Below are 16,141 nucleotides of genomic sequence, written 5' to 3' on the forward strand. Positions count from 1 at the left end.
TTTCTTTAATGCAATTCATTTTTGAGAATTTGAGTCGCCCATAATAAATGGGCATTCATATATCCATTTTTATCACAACAGTCTTATTTGGATGTCCACTTAGGATTATATCTCATTAAAATCTTACTAAAAAAAAAATTAATGGGAAAAAAAACTTTAATGAAAGAAAAATAGTATAATATCCTTTATAATGATGACTGTCTCATTAAAAACCTTGTCAAGAAAAACTCAATAGGAAAAAAACTTAACCAAGAAAAAAAAAGTACAACATCCCTCTCTTGTTGACATTATTTAATATCTCGAAATCAGCGTATCCCAATCTGATGAACCAATCTTTCAAAGAAGGATTTTAGAAGAGATTTTGTAAATAAATTTGTTAGATTATCACTTGAGCGGATCTATTGGATATCAATTGTTCCTTGATTTTGAAGATCATGAAGAATTTGGAATAAATATGCTTTGTTCTATTACTTTTGATGTATCCACCCTTAAGTTGAACAATACATGTTGTATTATCTTCAAACAGAATAGTTTGAGCTATTTTATGATCAATCAGTCCATATGATGACAGAATATATTGGATAAAATTCCTGAGCCGAAAACACTCGCGACTTGCTTCATGTATGCCAGTATTTCAGCATAATTAGAGGAGGTTGCTGCTATCGTCTGTTTCGTGAACCTCCATGATATAGCTATATCACCATATGTGAATATATATCCTATTTGAGATCTTCCTTTGTGTGGATCAGACAAGTATCCTACATCTGCATAGTCGACTAATTATGAGTTGGATTCATATGGATAAAACAACCCCATATCAACTATTCCATGAAAATATCGAAAGATTTGTTTGATTCCATTCCAATATTTTTTTGTTGGAGAGAAATTATACATTGCTAGTAAATTCATAGCGAATGATATGTCAGGTCGTGTATTATTAGTAAGATACATCAGTGTTCCAATGGCACTGAAATATGGTATTTCAGGACCAATAATATCTTTATTTTCTTCTTTAGGACGGAATTGATCATTTTTCACATCTAAATACCTTACGATCATTTGAGTGCTTAATGGATGTGACTTGTCCATATAAAATCTCTTCATGATGAATAAAGATCCTATTTTTTGTATACTCTATCACACAAATTAAAGTTGGTAATTATACAATGAGAATATTTCAATTCAACGATGTTAAAGAGAATTTTTGAAAATTAGGGTCTAAATTTATTAGGTTTTAAATGAAACAAAATGTTACTACTAACCATATAAATTAAATAGAAAAACATAAATAAAAAATATCCATCACCTTTTTCAGAGGATCTTTTCACGTGTTTATTTACTGTGTAAAACCTACAGTGCAAAGGCACAAACAAATTCTAATGAGGCAGTGGCACAAGAAAGGAAGCTACATGCGATGCATATGATGTTTCTGAACAATCAAGTAGAAGCAAGCTGTTAAGAGGAGGCGAAGGGCGACGACCGAAAGAGTACACAAAGTCGCTACTAAAAATAACAAATGTTGTTCAAGGATGAATGGTTTGAATGCATCATAATATTGAAGAGAATATAAAAATTTTGATGGAGGTTATGGGCTCAGGATTATTACACAGCTTGGATTTTTATATATAGATATAGGAAGAAAAAGGATTCAGGAACTGCTGTGCTGCAGAACGTGATTTTTGTATAATTTTACCGAGTAACTGCACATGTTGTTTTAGATTATAGTAGTAGGAATAAAATGAAAAGAAAGAATTGGACACCAAACTCCCATTTTTCGTTTAATTTATTAGGTATTAAACAAAATAAAATGTTACTATCAATATAAATTAAATAAGAAATGTCCAATACTCATTACAACAGAAATTAAAATTGCAAATCATACAATAGCACTACAAGGAAACCGGGAATTTGCGGCGGTTTTTATGGATTTGCGGTTTTAAACCGCCGCAAAATGACATACTAGCAGTTCCACAACCGCAGCAAAATCAAGAAATAGTGATGGTTAATTTTGCGGCAGTTTAAAACCACCGCTATTTGACCAACCTTGAATTCGACGACACTTTACCGACGATCATGAACTGCTATTATTTAAGGTGTTGCTTTTTTTTTTCATATATAATCTAACCGCCGCTATCTATATTCAGTATTTTAAATTTATTTTCATCCATTTCGCAACTACCGTTATTTGTCCGGTTAAATGGCCACAAAAATAATGTATTTTGCACCTGCAATCAACACTTTTTTAATTTGAATGTACTAGGTATTATTTTTTGCTTTTTTTGTTATTTTTTTAATTTTTTTAATATTACAAATCTTAATTATTTTGTATCTGAAAAAATAAATTGATAAGATGAACAGCATTAGCAAAACTATAACGCAAATTCATATATTTATCCAAATATCAATAAAGTGTATTCCTTACTAAGAGTTGCATAGTCAACAACAAAAAAGTGTATATTTAAAAAAAAATTCCGATTCTAAGATTTACTTTCCACTCTGTCCCTCCAATGAATTCATCCATGCAGCGACGTCTGGTGGCAGCTTCCCACCTTACCCTTGAATTAGACATCTCAGAGCACTCTCCATCGCCTGCATCTTTATCTTCCCAACTGCTACTTCATCCTCCATTGCCTACTTTTTGTCTTCTCGGCTGCTACTTCATCTTCCACTGCCTTCCTTATTAATTTCTCGGCCGCCAGCTCTACTTGTAGTTCAAGCAGCACCCTTTGGGTCTCCTCTCTTTGAGCTCTATTGCTTGGCTGATGGGAATTCGTACCGAAGACTTGACTATAAGTTGGTATGAAACCCATGCCAAGCAATCTACCCAAGTGCTACTTTCCGAGAGCTTGAGCAAGCAAATTATTCTGAGACAATCTAGAGGATTCATCATGTTGCTCAATCTCCGCAATTCTTTCCTACACACATAGATAAACGAACATAAGCAATTATTAGCTAGTTGCTAACGGCATAGACTTTCAACACAATTTAAAAAAATAAAACATACGAGAAACAACTTACGATTCTCAACACATTACTTACACCAATAGCCCGAGCTGCATCATGGAGATAGGAGCCATTAGGTCCTTTGTGCGTTAAGGTCCACAACTCTCCTCTACTAACTCTCCTCCCTTGTCGTTCTGACTGTAATAATATAGTTTAAAAAGTGAATATGTAGACAAAGAGATGGTTCAAAAAGTGAGTCAAACGTAAATTACCTCTTCTTCTCCGAGCCTTGCCAAGCTTTTCGATCCGCCAGTGTAAGTGTATAGCTGATTCAATCGATTCACAGCATTTTTCCCACACTTCTCCTATCATGCCATTAAAAGTAAGAGTTACTAGACACCATTTTTTACTAACTCAATATACCATAAATAGACTTTTTTTTGTTATGAATTAAAAATATATTACCTTTGTGTCTTCACTATTGCAATAATCAAGGTACCATCTCCAATGATCCGCAGTAATTCTCGGTGGGCGGCCTTCAATGTTTTGTTCAATAATCAGTTGTGAGTCTAATGATCATGGTATAATTTGTTCCTCGTTTCCTTCGAAGCGCTCCCTAACATTTTTAATATTGTACGCTGGATGAATCCTCCACTATCTTCATTAAAATGAAACATTTCCTGCAATAGTAAAATTAAATTGTGAGTAGGTGTCAAATTAAGATTCCTGAATTCTACAACAATATAAGTTTTTACCTTCACATTCCTTATAGATCTTGTCCTTAGAGCGAACCTTTCTCCAGTCTTCCTCGCAAATTGGAAATTTGGTGTAATCAGATCCTAGCAATCCAAGAACGCCGATCAGTTCACTAGCTTCATCTCCAACTGGTTACAAGTTCTCGTTGAACCTGAGTACGATCTTTCTACTGTTAGGTGGCTTCATAGCTTCCTTCACACTCAAATGAACTTATTTGATTGTGCCATTAGATTCTGTAAATCATAGTTAGTCTCTGTGAGTAACCATTATGGCTAAGATGCAATGAAATCATAAAAAAATTTAACCGTTAAATTCTTGTATACCAATTGTTTTAACATCCTAAAATTCAGTGGTCTTACATCCCTTGCGCTTCTGAGCCTCCGATGCAGCAAACAAGTTATCAACGTGTTGCTCAAAAGAATCTACCTCATCTGCCTCTGGGTCTAGGTTTTCAACGCCCAGCTCTGAGTTTTGAACACCATTCGTGCAAGTCTGTGGAGCAGGCAGTGGTTCGCTACAAGGCAGACGAAAGGGGTGTAAATATGAGGCTGCGGAGGCACAACTACTGTTGGACGGGGGAATTAGGCAATCCACTTGATAGGATGATGAAGCCGCAGCACATCCTACTTGAGATTGCTGATATGTTGTGTCTAACTTGGATATCTTCATGTAATGACCTATCCTTAGCATCTTAATATACTGCATTCGGATCATAATATATAGAAACAAGCATATGAATTTTTTTTCTCATATAAAAATGAATCCATACATAAAATAAAAAATCTTGACTGCCAAAAAATATCAGCACTATAGCAAAACTTAATATATAAGTGCAAACTATATCTACAAAATTTTATATTTATCAGCACAACAATAAATCCAAACCAAAATATAGAGAAACATGAAATCTTTGAATCAGCAACAGGTTCAAGGCAAAAAATAGTAGCAGCCTTCAAGATCATAATGCAAGTAGAGTTGTTCAACCTCAACACACCACCACGAATAACAATTAATAGGTAACAAAGTCAAATTAAGAGAAAATAGTAGCAACAATATTAAGAATACTCAAAATCATCATGCTTTACATAGTTCTCAACATTTGAAAAATAGAAATCCACAATCATACTAGACAAGAAAATAAAAGACATAGAAACCAGATTCTGATCCCTTTCCACCCAGTCAAAACATTAAGCCTTTTTCAAATAATCTTTACGAACATGCTGATGTGACAATTTAACCTAAAGAAACTGCACTATTGGAGGGATGGGAAAAAATTGAAGCAGTGACATGAAAAAGAAAACTAAATTAATCAATTATATATATATAAGGAGAGAACAATAGAATGTTGAAGCTAAAAGATTAGATTTGCTGATTCCAACTTTCTCATTAATCTCATTAAGAAGCAACCATAATCATCACATCAGCAACAAAATTCTAAGATAAGAACTTTTTAAAACAATAATCGGCAACAATATTAGCGTACCTAACAAATCTTACTCCAGAATACAACATTAACTCACTTAAAAACGCATTCAAAAATACCATAAACCCCAACTCAGAACTCCCTCAACAAATTAACTCAGCTAACAAGATCAAAAGAACCATGCATGTAACTATCAACCATTAATGGCCTCACTTTCTCTAAACAAATCAGCAACCACACAGGATGAACCAGTGGTGCTTGCCATCAGTGGAAGGAATGGTTTTGACGGTGAGAGAAGAAGGATGGGGCCTCGGACAGAGAGAGAAGGGGCTCAAGGACAAGGGCTCGCCGCGGGGACAAAGACGTCTTCTTGCGACCGATGACGACGACAATGGATACTGACTTGGGAACGACGACGAGTACTGCGACGCCACAGCTCTGAGCACGACATGGAGACGAAAACTAGGGCCGACGGCAATGGATGGAGGGGTTGAACTATGAAGGGTTTAATAATAATGAGAGTAATAAGGATTATGTAGTGGCGGTAGGTTATGTGATTTGAATAGTGAATGAGTAATAGTGAATGAGTGATATATCAGGAGTCCTCATCAGGTAGTAGTATGTTAGCATAAAAAAATTATAATAAAAATAATAACAACAATAATAATAATAATAATAAAAACAATAAATCGAAGCAACAGGATAAAAGAATACAAATAATTATAATAAAAAAACACCAGAACAAAATAATAATATTATATTATTATAGAGTTATTTAAATAAAGGACAAGCACGTTTATATATGCTTTAAAACTTTAACATAATAAGAGTGCTTTTATTTATAATTATTTAATTTAAAATTAATATGAATACATTAAACTTTTTGCTTAAAATTACCGATTTTAAACAGCTAATTTTTTAATAAACTGAGTAACATAATTAATGATAAAGGTATAATAATGCGACTATAATAATTTGGAACAAAATAAATTAAATCATTAATTTAAATTATGCTTTTAAGGTTAAAAATTCTATACGTAATGATAAATCTGTATTCTATACCGTATCCAAAATCTATGCATGTCTTTTAATTAATCAATGTTATCTCAACGATGTAGTAGTCATAATAATAGACATTAGACAACAATTCTTTAAGAAGTTTCACTATTTGGGGACATATATTTATATTCTTTATATCATAACTACATATATAGAAAAAAAGTTAAAAATATAAAAACCTTGGATTCATTCGAATCATGTCTCAAAACCATTCCAAGTTACACAATACTAAGGTAACTCAAGTCAATTTGAGTTCAATCTCCAATAAGTTCATTGCTACTTCATCAAATTCAACATCCAAATATAACGTCACATCAGTCACTGAGTTCATTTTAGTCCCAATTTTTCAGGAAACAAGTTCAAACAAGGTCCGTCAGAACTCAAAGGTATGTAATAAGATCAAATTAAAGCCCAAACAACTGGAATCTAAAACCCAAGTCAAAATACCAAACAAACAACATGAATCAAAAGATCTCATTCTCTTCTGGTGTTTTATTTAGGTCAAAAGTTAGCATGGAAGCATTGTGTTCAATAGAAACAACCTCATCAGAACTATCGGCTGGCACCACGTCTTCGTCTTGCATTAAATCTTGAACTATCTCTTCTGTTTCTTTTGGAGTCTCTTGAATCTTATGCCGAGCTAAACCTGAAAGATATATTATAGCCAATCAAGTCCAAGGTATTACAAATTATACAAAAAAACATGGTTAAGCTTAACACTATAGACATCTTGTTTGGCTTACGTTCCCAAAGTCGTGTAAGACGTCTTTCTATAAGAATGAATTCCTCTCGAGATGCAATTTCAAGTTCAACAATAAAACTTTTATCATAGCGTGCTTGCACAATATAAGAAAGTGCAGTCTGAAGTAGTGTAATAATTAGAAGCTAGAAGTCATCAACACAACTAATCAAGAGGCACTTTCCATTCAGAATCAGCAACATTTCAAGCTTTGGGGCAACTAAAGACTATGCCAACTGGAAACCAATCAAACCATGGTGACTAATTAAATAATAAAGTGCATAAAAAAACCATAACAAAAATTGACCAACTCGTTATTAGTTAACAATTATATAATATGGAAAAATCATACTCCTCTCTCTCCCCTTCTCCCGCTGCCCTCCCCGTTTTTATTTCTACTTTCTCTTTGCCACATTAGGACAAAATCATTTTTTCTGCCTAAGTGAGATGGAATCCATCCTTCAAGGTCTTGGGATGTAGTTAAATCACAAAACAAGAAATTAGGAGGCTATAGAGGAATTATTCTCTAAAGTGCAAGTAACTAATAAAGAGGAAGTATAATTTGATATGGACTAAATTACAGTTTAAAGATAGCAAAATTTGATATGCAGTTCAAAGCTTCAAAGGTAAGGACTAATACATTCACTACCAATAAATTACAATAGTGAGCTATGGATTTCAAAGTATGCCATTTGTGTTATCGGGTATGGAAATCTCTATAGTCCATTATGTTTCTTCGGTTTTCCTATGTCCACTTCTTTTGTTTATATTACAAAAATGAAAAGTATGAGCTGAAAATCCATACAAATTAAATCAAGAGCATGTGATATGTGTATCAGATCAACAAAAGTAGTAGATTTTCACATGTAGGAAAAACTATTTGTTGGAACTGGAGACAGAAAGTAAAGTACATTGATGAATCACAAGAGTACAAGATAGAGAGGATTTTACGAGATAGATTTCAAATACCCTACTTTATACACAATTACTTCTAGTTAAACTACTCAGTCAAACCATATTCTAAAAAGAGGATCCTAAGACTAATTTGAGATTACAGTATTAGTAATAATTGAATATAAAAAGGAAATTTCATAATTTGGCTTTGCTAAACTACTGAGGATCTAAAGCACTTTTCTCTTATAGAAAAAGATCAGCAGGTGAGGGGATCCTCATTGTTCTTGAATTGAATTAGTAGGAATAAGACAGTCACTAAAAACATATTTGTTTCAGTTTTTTTGTAAATTTGAGTTGGAAAATATAGACGGAAAGCCAGTTGTGGTATCATGATGAATTTTTAGAAGACTCGGTCATCAAAATCTTGATAATTCATACACTTGGTCCATAAATTTAGATTTTACCTTCACCTCTTCTAGTATTCGGTATGAAAGAAATATGTCTGTGCTTGTTATGAACCCAAAGCCAAATTTCTTGCGGTACTCTGTTCCGAATTGAATCAATTTCTACAATGTTAAAAGTCTCAAATAATGTAAGACCTTTGGCTATCTCTTTTGTTTACAAGATAATAAAACCACTAAAATGATTTTGGCAGTTCGAAAAAGTAAAAGACCCCTTTTTCTAGTCAGACTATGAGATCGTACCGTCCTAATTTCTCCAATTACTATACTAATAGCATTACCTATGTGCATGTGTGCTGAGAATACATCCAGCCATGAGTTAATAGGCAATTTGTTGAACCAAAAATCTCTTGTGAATGATATTGTGTGCTTCAGCAAAGAGAACGGAGATGCCTATTCCATCACCTTGCAAAACGAGATGCTAGAGCCGCAAAGAAAGAGGTCCCTCTCTTCCAATTTCCCTGATAAGTCCGATCATGTCAGTCAATATAAAACTCCAGGTACAGTAGGTTAAACAAATGACAAATTATATAACTTCAAGATAAAATAAAGTTTTAATATCACTTTCCAGGTGGATCAATTGTCACTTATGAGTAATATAATTCAAGTATTTTCATGTTCTAATTTCTATTATATGCTAGTTGCTAATTAATAATATTGCAAGTGTCTAACTCTTATCTAGACTATAAATAGAGTAATAGTGTACATGTCCTATATTGGTAACTAAATACATCTATAAATCAGCAGCCTCTTCGCAAGTATCGATGGCATCAGTGGTGGGTTCTTTTAAATCGTCGTCCCTTCTCAACGACAAACTCGGTTGGGGAGAAAAGTTCATCCTCACAGTATTTATTGTCTTCACCCATGTCAAACAAATCTCTTGGCCTCACATAGACTACTACAAAGCGAGTCTTGGATGCAAGAATGTACCGTTTGTCATCTTCTCGATCACCGGTATGAATCGAAAGAGAGAAATTGACCACTGTGTGTCCCAAAAAGTCTTGTTTTATGCCTCTACTAAAGGTGGTGTTTGCCCATATACATCTAAACAAGATGACTATGAATTGACCACTGTAATTCAACTCCTAGTGTTAGAAGTGACATAAACTCCGCTATTCTGGGTTTTCAACCCTTCTTCTCGCAACATGGTTCTAAACTTAAATCCATTTACGTTGTAAGATGTAAAGCTGTTAACTTGAATATTGAGGCCACATGCAAGCCATTGTAATTCGTTCAAATGTTTGGTGCTTCCTAATGGAACCTAGCAGGAAACAATTACGTGTTTCATCAGTTTGGGATACAAATGACAGGACACCAACGAATACGAATATGTAAATGGATTAATCATATGAACTTACTCTAGCAAAATCATTTTCCTATTCCATAATTCCATATGCACTTACTGTAGGAATTTTTCGAAAATCGGGCAATTGACCAATACGTGACGATGAGCTTGAAATTTTTCAGTTGGTGTGAGAGTGTAAAAAGAAGCAGCCCCCACAACCTTTCCAACCTCTAGGAACATGGTTGCACTTTCACTAGGCATAGGTTCACTCGGTCGATCGTCAACACGCATTGGTCGATTAATCCTACTCTTGACATTATCTAGGTATCTTGAACAGAATATGAGAATCTCCTCAGATAAGTATCCCTCTACAATTGAGCCCTCCAGTTGTGATTTATTACGCACGTACTGCTTGAGACGACATAGATACCTTTGAGAATATAACACGTGACTTAATATGTGTGGGTTACTGGAATAAAAAAACGTAAACACAAATTTGTTTGATAATTACTTTTCAATTGGGTACATCCACCGATAATGTACTGGGCCACCAAGGTGCACCTCCTCGACCAGATGCATAGTCAAGTGAACCATGATTGTGAAGAAAGAAAGAGGAAAAATCATCTTCATGCGGCACAGAATATGGACCACATGATCCTTAAGAAGAGGAAGTTATTGAGGGTCTATGGATTTGCTGCATATTCAGCGAAAAAAGGATGATAAATCCGCCAGGACAGAAGACACTGGGGCAGGCAATGGATTCTTTAACGCAATTGACAGTAAATGTTCCATTAGAATGTGACAGTCGTGACTTTTCAATCCTGACAACTTGTGCTGTTGTAAGTCAACACAGCGAGAAATGTTGCTAGAGTGCCCATCTGGAAGACCACATTCTTGATAGTTCTTAGAAAGACATCCTTTTGTAGATTGGACATAGTAGAGACGGCAAAGGGGTACTTTCCATCTTCCTATGGCCACAAATCATGCTTGATTCTCATCAACTGGAAGTCTTTTCGAGTTTTAAGGTGGTCTTTAGATTTACCTTTCTCGTTCAGTATGGTGAAAGCTATGTTGTTACACACATTCTTCTCTATGTACATCACATCAAGATTGTGATGCAGTCTATTGTTCTCCCAATATAGGAGTTCAAAGAATATACTCCTTTTCTTCCAAGGAGACTCGTCTTGCACGGCAGTTTACTGTCCACGTGTCCTTGTCCCATCAACCGAGTGCACCTTGCCAAGTTGGACATGCACATCTTTTAAATGTCTCATAATGTCTCCACCAGAGAATTTGACAGGTGGACCTCTATCCTCTATCTTTCCATTAAATCTATCCTGGTCTTTTCTATATCTGTGGTTAAGATTCAGAAAGCGACGATAACGCATGAAATACCATTTCTGACTGTGTGTGAGCCGGTTAGTCTCAGCATCTAAATTGCACGCAAGACAAGCTCTCCTACCGTACGTATTCCACCCAGATAAGTTACCAAGCCTGGAAAATTGCTGATTGTCCACATAAACACAGCATACATCTTGAAGGTTTTTTCTCGTTAGCATCGTACGTTTCCACACCAACCCACAACTGCTTCAACTCATTGATCAAGGGTCGTAGGTAGGCATCTATATCATTTCCAAGCATTTTAGGACCAGGAATAATCTTGGGGAGGATAAAGGAGGTGAGTTTCATGCATATCCAAGGAGATATGTTGTACGGAATAAGAACCACGGGCCAAATAGAGTACTTCGAGCTCATGTTTCCAAAAGTGTTTAAGCCATCACTAGCTAAGGCTAAGTAAACACTGTGCGGATCGCCAGAGAACTCAGAATATTTTCTATCAAATGCCTTTCATGCCTCGCCGTCCCTTGGATGCCTATACATACCATCAGAGTTAAGACCTCTCTTATGCCACAACATGTCAAAGGTTGTCTTACTAGACATGTATAACCGCTGCAATCATAGAACAAGGGGGAAGTAACAAAGAATTTTCACCACTTGCGATTTTCCATTCTTCTTAACAACCATGTTGATCCTCACTCTAGAGTTCTTCTTAGTCTTTTCCTTCCATTTCAATGTCCTACATTGTTTGTATTTAGACAGCTCTTGGTCGCTACCCTGGTATAGCATGCAATCATTTGGACATGCATTTATTTTCTCATACGCAATACCAAGCTTTCTGATGATCCTCTTGGCATCATGCATATTTCTTGGGATATTTGCATGCTCAATGGCGTCTGTTAGCAACCTAATATGATAGAGCCTCATCAAGAAAGACAGCTTAGAGAATCTTGGACATCCCGGGTATAACTCCTACTCTCCATCATTGAATAGGTCATGAAAATTGTGAGCCTTGCGACTAGGTTCATTGTATAAGTACGGCAACTCCACCACATCCCCTCCAGCATGTTCATTCTCTGAGTCTTCTCATCGCCATGGAGTCCTGGGAAGTTGAATGCCTCGTGTAGCATGTCAAGCATTGAGGCACCGAAATTTCTATTGGGTTCTGTTTCTTGACTGTCAGTAAAGCTCTCTTCTACGCGTCTCTCACCATGATGTATCCAAAATGTATAACTAGAGAGAAAGGTTTTATCAGCAAATGATCGTACGCATCTTTTCTAGTTTGGAAAAGGCGGAACCCACACTTCTGACATGGACAATGTATCATCCCATCTTATGATGCATTGGCAAATGTGAAATCCAAGAATCTGTTCAAACCGTCCCTATATTCTGTACCATCTCGTGACTTTCAAATCCAACTCTTATCAATATCTAATTTAATGAAATAATAGAACAACGAATATTCAAATAATAAAGTCAGACTACCAAAAAAACTTAATAATAAATCTTAATTAAAAATGAAAATGTGTACTATGATATAGTCATACTATTTGAAATAAATTGGGAGAATAACTCTTAAAAGGAAAAACAAAAAACACAGTTACTAGCATCCAAGATAATACGCAACCCACAAATTATTCGAGAAAGTTGCTTACTCATTAGAAAATTTTGCACTTTTTAAAAAAAATTATTGAAAGAAAGAAATTTGGTTCCAAAGCCAAAAAATTAAAATGGAAAAGAAAACCTTCCTTACAAAAAGAAAAATAAGAAAAGAGGAGTAGAAGTTAGAGTTAAGAAAGTACTTAAGACAAAAGCATAATATAAGTAAACAATCCAACTTTAAAAAAAATACAGACTTAAAAAAATTATTATAGTTGGATAAATAAAAAAAATAAGTAAACAACTATAATTAGATATAAAAATATTAGTGACTAAATTAGTTATCCACGTCACATTTATGTTAAATATATATCAATTAACCGCAAGCTTTATTTAAAGAATCTATTTTCCGAATCTCTATCAGGCAGTCAAAGATGAAACATATTTGTGATATGTCTAACTCTGAGAATTTGCTGTGAATTATGATCTTAATCCTTTTACTTCTCTCTTAAATGAGTCAAGCTTTTTCCAACTTTCTGAGAAAAAGTAGTATTCATTAAGTGCAGACATTTCTTCTTTTTCTTTAATTTTTTTTCATGTTTTAGAAACCTTTTAAACTCACACAGTAGTGAAACACAGACCAAAATATTACATGAAAAGATTATATTCCCACAGATAATACAAGGCAAAAAGCCTTTGACAAAATAACGAGGAAATTAAAGGAACGCCTGCAAGACTAGCAATGGTATGGTGCACACACAAACACAACAGAGTCACAAATTTATACCCAAATTCTTACATATTGGTATTAATCAAAGCCTCATAATTTATATAAACATTTGTTCAAGAAAAGCAATGGTATGGTGCACACACAAACACAACAGAGTCACAAATTTATACCCAAATTCTTACATATTGGTATTAATTAAAGCCTCATAATTTATATAAACATTTGTTCAGGAAAAGAAAGATGCTCAGGAACATCATTTAGGGAATTGAAATAAGAGCAAATGAAATTTCACAACAATAGCAAAGATAGTAATCATTGATAAAAGTAATAGACAATGATTGCAATAAATAAAAGATAAAAGTTCAATAGTGAGCAACGGAAACAAATGTTCCATAATAAGCTAATCTACTAATTATGTATTTCATTTTTTCTTTTACCATTGAAACATATATGTATGCAAGATTGTGTCAAAATCATGCTACTTATATGCATCTAGCAAGTAACAAATATGCACAACATCAACATCAAACTTAGTAAGCTACCGAGCTTGCATGTACAAAGTAAACAACTCATAAAGGAAACAGTGAGTAAGTCAACAATGTTAAGATCTTTTATGAAGTGCAAAGAGAAAATAATTTAGAAAGTCAAACATTAGGTAGATTGTATACAAACTAGATTGCCTTAAGTAACAGTTTCGATCGTAAATACATGGCATGCCATAATACTTGGATGAATTACCACTGCTGCTCCTATGACAATGACTAATTTAGAATAATTTCCAGCACTAGTTCATCAAAATAATTATGCACATTCGAACACATAAATATAGCCCCCTGGGCATGGGGAAGGAGGGTCATTCGCTATTCAATCAAGATAGCGAGAAGAAAAAATTCTAACAGGGTTCCATATAAGGGAATCTTGTGAGGCAATTGCTCAACCAGATTCTTTATCTTCAACAAATTTTCTCTCTCCCTATTACTGCTTTTTAGAATCATTTAAACAGAGGAATTAGTATTGAAAGAACCGAATCTAATGATAGATCAATCAAAGATAATGCAATAAAGAAAATATTATACTCAACTAAACATAAAGAAGAAAATTTAAAACTTCAACTACATACATATTCTAATTGAATTAGGCATAAATTGCCAGCCCTGAAAAAGATCACTCATTTGATTCTTAGCAAGATAACTTGATTGAAAAAGCATTGTCAATGCATCAATCAAGTTATAAGCAATTCACCATATCTCTAATACAGTGTAACGTTTATAATGATTCCTACTATAGACGAGTTTTCAGCAAAAAATGTTTTGGAGAGAAACAAAAAAGCGTAAAAAAAATCCTATAAATTAAAAAGCATTGATATACATGACTAAAAAGAGCTACTTATTGTTATCAGTTTCAAGTTACAATAGTAAATTTAAGGAATAAAAGGTGAAGGAAGTAAATGAGGTCAATCATATATGGGACAGGTATTCCTGTAAGCATTGATTGCATGCCAAGAACATGTTTCATAAAATGGCACCAAAGAGAAATAGGAACAAATTTTTAACATCCTTTTCAACAATTCCAAGTAGCAATATGAAATAATATGCAATTTCACTTTCAAAACCATGACAGATAAAAAACAAGGCAAATACAATGAAAATTATGGACAAATAAAATAAGTTGTAGTCGGGTAGAACAACCAGCTTTGAAAGTTTTAGAGAAATCATAAGGAACTATATTCCATCTTTAATGATCAAATAACAGCCCAAATAACTTCAGCGTAAACAAGCTCTTTGATTATTAACATAAATATTTTTACATTTTAATCAATGTAAGGATGTTGAAAAGACCAAAGGAACCAGTAACACTTCACCCAATTTAATTCGTGTTCAAAGTGTTTCAACAATCATATATAAAAGGGCTTCAAAGTTACTACTTTTCTGTTCATATATTTGATAGAATACACAATATTCTTGCAATATAAAAATGGATTCTACTATCTTTATTCAACCACATAGTCATGCAAAAAGTAAATTCTTTATCGCCAAATACAAAAAGTAAAAACAGATACCAAGATCAGATTGCATAGTAACAAAGAATTTTTCACGAGACTTGAGCTGAAGAAATTATGCAGAAAGAGAGATGGAGAGTAAGGCAGATAATATTATCAGTCACTACTGATCCAAATATCAAGACTCAGGAGGTTCAAAAATTGGGGCAAAATTTCACCAGACTAGGGTTCGAATCAAAATAGCAAACAAATTGGAAACAAGCAAAATTAAACAAAATTGGTGCAAAGATATTCGATAAACAAGCAAAATGATTAAATTGAAACAAACGTACAGAGACAAAAGATGAAATTGGAACAACAGGAAAACGGGGGAAAAGCGAACCAGGAAGAGGGGAGAGGGAGCGTTTGAGTGGCGCACAACAGGGCAAGGGGGAAGGTTGAGGACGATGACACCGGGATGGTTGGGAAGCCACGCCACGACACCGGGATGTGCATGATGGAGGGACGAACAACGGACGTGCCTCTCCACCTTCATTTCGCACACGAGAGCTATGCGGCAACTTGAGCAGATCCGTGACGAGGAAGGATGTAGCAGCTGCAGCTAATGAACGGAAGGTATACGGTGACAAGGAGTCTTGAAACTGGTGATTGGTGCCTTTGCCCCCTTTTGGGTTCGCAAGAAAACGAGGATTAATGGCCTTACTTCACCCAATTTCAAATATGAAATCAAATTGAGCAAAGTGTTATTTGTGGCGGTTGATATACAAAACCGCCACTATCTTGACCAGTCGTTGACGGGGAGAAATAACACTACAAGAATCGCAGCTACTCAATCAATTTGCGGTGGTTCGGAAAAACGCCGGCAATTTTCCATTGCAATTTCTCATTTTTCTTGTAGTAAATGAGATTATGTCA

General features: G+C 34.6%; 2 long non-coding RNA genes across 6 annotated transcripts; both read right to left on the reverse strand.

Moving 5' to 3' along the window:
* Positions 1-2,366: 2,366 nt before the first annotated feature.
* On the reverse strand, positions 2,367-5,696 carry LOC127745667 (uncharacterized). Of its 3 annotated transcripts, none has more exons than XR_008006979.1 (7): positions 5,336-5,696; positions 4,023-4,398; positions 3,699-3,932; positions 3,409-3,623; positions 3,216-3,308; positions 3,019-3,141; positions 2,367-2,915 (listed from the first exon to the last, which is right to left on the reverse strand). It is a non-coding gene; the product is annotated as an uncharacterized LOC127745667 (long non-coding RNA). The 3 variants fall into 3 exon arrangements; XR_008006978.1 differs by having other exon boundaries at positions 3,040-3,141; positions 4,059-4,398; positions 5,336-5,695; XR_008006977.1 differs by having other exon boundaries at positions 3,040-3,141; positions 5,336-5,695.
* Positions 5,697-6,351: 655 nt separating this feature from the next.
* Positions 6,352-16,089, reverse strand: LOC110279576 (uncharacterized). 3 transcript variants are annotated; one of them, XR_008006902.1, is made up of 5 exons: positions 15,609-16,089; positions 8,557-8,736; positions 8,279-8,380; positions 6,925-7,156; positions 6,352-6,827 (listed from the first exon to the last, which is right to left on the reverse strand). It is a non-coding gene; the product is annotated as an uncharacterized LOC110279576 (long non-coding RNA). The 3 variants fall into 3 exon arrangements; XR_008006901.1 differs by lacking the exon at positions 6,925-7,156 and having other exon boundaries at positions 15,609-16,088; XR_008006900.1 differs by lacking the exons at positions 6,925-7,156; positions 8,279-8,380 and having other exon boundaries at positions 15,609-16,084.
* Positions 16,090-16,141: the final 52 nt, after the last annotated feature.

The sequence above is a fragment of the Arachis duranensis genome, chromosome 3 (assembly GCF_000817695.3).
Source record: "Arachis duranensis cultivar V14167 chromosome 3, aradu.V14167.gnm2.J7QH, whole genome shotgun sequence".
Lineage (NCBI taxonomy): Eukaryota > Viridiplantae > Streptophyta > Magnoliopsida > Fabales > Fabaceae > Arachis > Arachis duranensis.